Here is a 4,200-nt window from a genome sequence, read left to right on the forward strand (position 1 = left end):
TTCCCAAATTTAACCAAGTCTTAACTCACATCTACCTGAGTGAATTCCCGTAATTAATTATTCAGAATTAATATGCAAATTAATGCTTTCTAAATATTTTTTTATAAAAGTTAGGATTAAGAAAGGTAAGTATAATATACTCTCTGCATGGCCCTCAACAAAATATGTGTTCTCGTCTTTCCCATTCTCAGTCTTTAAATCCCAAAAATAATATTTTAAAATTTAACTGAATTAATTGTTTGACTTTTAAAAAATGAAAAATAGTTTTCAAATAATTGTTGTAATTCTCTTTTTTTAAATTTTTTTTTCCATTCAGTTCTTGTTTAGCATGATCTAGATAGATTTTTATGTTCAGCAAAAGATATATTTTTTAAAATGTTTCATTTCTCAAAAAAATTAACATTGTTTACTGCCTTAGAAGACGCCATTTTTCCCGCATGTACAGTTCTTACTATAATCACCAATCTTAATACACTTATAAATTATTTGCCGAAAATGATGATAAATAAATATTTTCATCAATCAGCAACTAAGCAAACAAGAGCCAAAAGTTCTTGCTCCCACACTTAACGATGCAGAACTGAAGTTATCAAAACTAGTTTGATGGCTGGATAAAAATTATATCCTGACAACCTCTCTTTACCGACCGGCGCTCAAACAAGTTTTGACTTGAATTTCAGTATCACCTTCCACAGTAAAGTGTTTTTGGTTCTTGAAAAGGCTTTTGTTTCTTCCTCGCTTTAATATTTAATTATTCATATCGTTTTCTAAATTCATATCCTTTTGGAACCCTACTTCCGCCTTGCTGATTACAATTAGATAATTTTCAGCAGGATAATTATTTATTTCAAGATATCTATTTTAAAAATTCCAAAATAAAATTAGATCAAAGTAAGAGAAGAATAATCCGAAAGAATTAAGCTAAAATAAGTTATAATCACTCAAATCAGCACCAAAATTTTAAACGAGATCATTTATTGAAATGTTCTGTCAGTTGTTCATTTACATCTGATTAATTGTTTTTCACTTACACCTCATAAATAGTTTTGGTGTTATGATCACGTGATTTACTTTCTCTTCATTTGTTAAAAGACGAGACAGGTAGAAAAATGGGTTTAGAAAACTAACCTTGAATGATGATAAATTTTATGTTTTATCGAATACAAATAAAAGATAATAATCTTATTGAATTAAAATTATATTTTACTGATGTCAAAAACTGCTTTTACTAGTCCACAGTTAAGTCACTTTTTAAGCGAAATCGAAATAATAATAAAAATGGCATACTGCTGATGCGCAATAAAGCGATATTCCAGTGGACGAAGTACAGTTTTAGTTTTTAGAACTTTTACGAAATATAATAAATTTGTTTTTGTTTTATCGATAAAATTTATAGCAAATCAAATCGCTTAGTAAAGAAAATTTATATCACACAAAAGTTTCTATTTTTATTTTTGCAGCTTGGTCCATGATACAGTGGAAGAGAGTGGTGATAAATTGAAACAAGATAAGATCGTGAAGAAGAAACTTCGCGTTCGATCTTTTTTCAAGAATTTGTTTAAAAAGATGAAAAAACCAAAGCAAAAGGGCCATTAGCGAATTTCTTAAAGAATTGCGATTTCCTAGAAGTCGGAATCAGGACTTGGATTTTGGACTTTCCGTTTCAGATTATGGTTTATAATAGGATAATTTGTTTGGAATATTGTTACCTATAACCTTTACGAATTTGGCCAATCTCCGCAGCTTATTATGTACTGTTTCAAGAGTATGGCATTTTCCTCGGAACATTATTACGTAGGAATCAGTATTATCTGCAATTCCTCTTGTCTTAAGAACTATACTGAAGATTGCGAGAAAACATCTTATTTTAAAAATTCTGTATAAGTGCTTTGCAATTTTTAGTTAAATAAACATGTTGCGAGGTTCAAGTTATGAATTATTTAATTTTAGAATAAGTAAAAGTGTTTTGAATGGACAGATAACACAATAAAGTTGATCAAATATTCCCACCGTAACACAGAGATACAACTGCTCCTAATTATTATAAAAAATGTTAGAGCACTAAAATCTCTCAAAATTAAATTAATCGCTTAAAATTAATCGTTAAAATAATTTCTTAAAATTAAAACTAATTAAATAAAGATAGAGTTTCGGTCATTTAATTTTGCCCATATTTTGCGTGATAACTGGAACAAAGTAGCGTTTTATATGAATTTTTAAAATAATTTTAAAGACTGGGGGAAGGGGAGTGAAATAACTTAAAATCGCTTCTAAAAAGTCAAGAATAATGTATTAAAACATGATTCTTGCTTCTCTGTAAAAAATTCCGGATCAAATTACAGTTTAAATTTACGGCACTTAGGGTGCATCATTCGCAAAATTCATTTTACCGTAAAATCCTCTTTATTGTAAATTTTACAGCAATGTTTGTTTAATTAGAGTGATAAAGTGATTTTGCAGTAAATATTACTGTATAAATAACGGTTTGTAGGATTTTTTGTTCCGTAACATGTTCTGGTAAAAATAAATGCTGCGGTAAAATGCAGAATTTGATCCGAAACTTTTAACAGTGCATTCTTAAAAAAATATTCTTTAAAGCTGACTAAGCTGGCCTCGTTAAATCTTCCTTAAACTACTTATCTTAAAAGTTCTTCATCAAATCATACACTGGGCATGAAAAATAATCAAATATATTAGTTTAAGAATAATATGTTGGATATTCTAAAATTCATTGTTTTAAAAAATCACTTCATTCCGCCAAATCTTTAAGTTACATGGTTTCCTTTAGATAAAAATGATTTGCAAATAGTATCCTGATGCTTCTATACACTTTTAAATTCTTATTTTCGCAAATACCCTTAACTCCAAGCAGCTAGGAAAACCACTATGTAGGTAACCACTTTGATCAGTCTGCGTAGGGACGGAGGGTGTGCGGTATTGGTCCTTGCTAAACTGCTCTGCCGTAAAGTACGCGACTTCCCAGACTGTCGCCAATAGCCGATTATGCAGCTCTAGGGCGAGGTAAATAAAGTACCTAACCTAACCCATTAGATGCTCCTCAGATTTTCTACATTTCTTATCTGTATTAGAACCTGCTGTTTGATCAGTTTTAAGAAGCACTGTTTCTTAATCAATATGAGATCCCAATTTATTTGTTGTTGATCATAACCACTATTTATTTATTGGAAAAAAATTTCTACATTTTGAACAATATTTTTACCTACTCTTTATTTTATTAATACGCAAACCCACTACCTATTTCTTGGTACTTGATCCAGCTATAGTTGATACTTTGGTCATTAAAAAAAAAAACTTTTTTGATCAATACTTGAACTTACGTATAATTTAAAATTCAGTAATGATTAAAAAATGTGTTCGAAAACTGTATAAAAACTAAAATCGGATATATCAATTTAAAAATGGTAGGATAGAGTATTGATTAACCCATTAACGCCCACTGTCTCCTTAGTGACGATTTCATCGTAATTTCACTTCGTTGTTGATAGTTTTATAGGATGTTATTATCCTTCTCTTTTCCTATCACATGATTTTTTTCAAATCCTAATAATTTTAATGTAATTTAGTAATGACTTTCGAATTTGAGTAATCACTTTTTGACACATTCGACTCGCAATGAATCCGTCTTAAATCCACGTCGTTTTCCTGTAGTTTTTATGACCGTTTCCACTTTATTTTTCTAATTAGTCTTTATACGATGTTGTTACGACAAACGTGCAATTCGAATTTAAGGAGTCACTTTAAACAAGCTCAATTCGCTGCAATTCTATCGTAAATCCAAGTCATTTATGGATAGTTTTTTCGGCAGCTATTAGTCATCTTTTGGCTATTCCCACTTAGTTTTTTTTACATGTCCGATATTTTAATTCTACGCTATGGTTAGAGAATTTCGTATTTTAGCAATCACTTTTTTGCGCACTCGATTCGCGACGATTACATCGTAACGTCTCATTAAATTTTCATCGTTTTTTCAGAAGTTATATAAGTTACTTTTTTTTTCTCCATACATTTTGACATCGTTTTAAAAATCGCGTTATTTACGCAAGTACTGTAGTAATACACAAGTTATACAAGTACATAACTGCCGACATTCACTCTTTCCGAGAATGGATTTTCCAAGTGGTAGTAAAACAATTACCAAAAAACTGTCTTCCTCTAAAATATATTTATATTTTAATCTGG

This window comes from Parasteatoda tepidariorum, chromosome 9 (assembly GCF_043381705.1).
Source record: "Parasteatoda tepidariorum isolate YZ-2023 chromosome 9, CAS_Ptep_4.0, whole genome shotgun sequence".
In the NCBI taxonomy this organism is placed as follows: domain Eukaryota; kingdom Metazoa; phylum Arthropoda; class Arachnida; order Araneae; family Theridiidae; genus Parasteatoda; species Parasteatoda tepidariorum.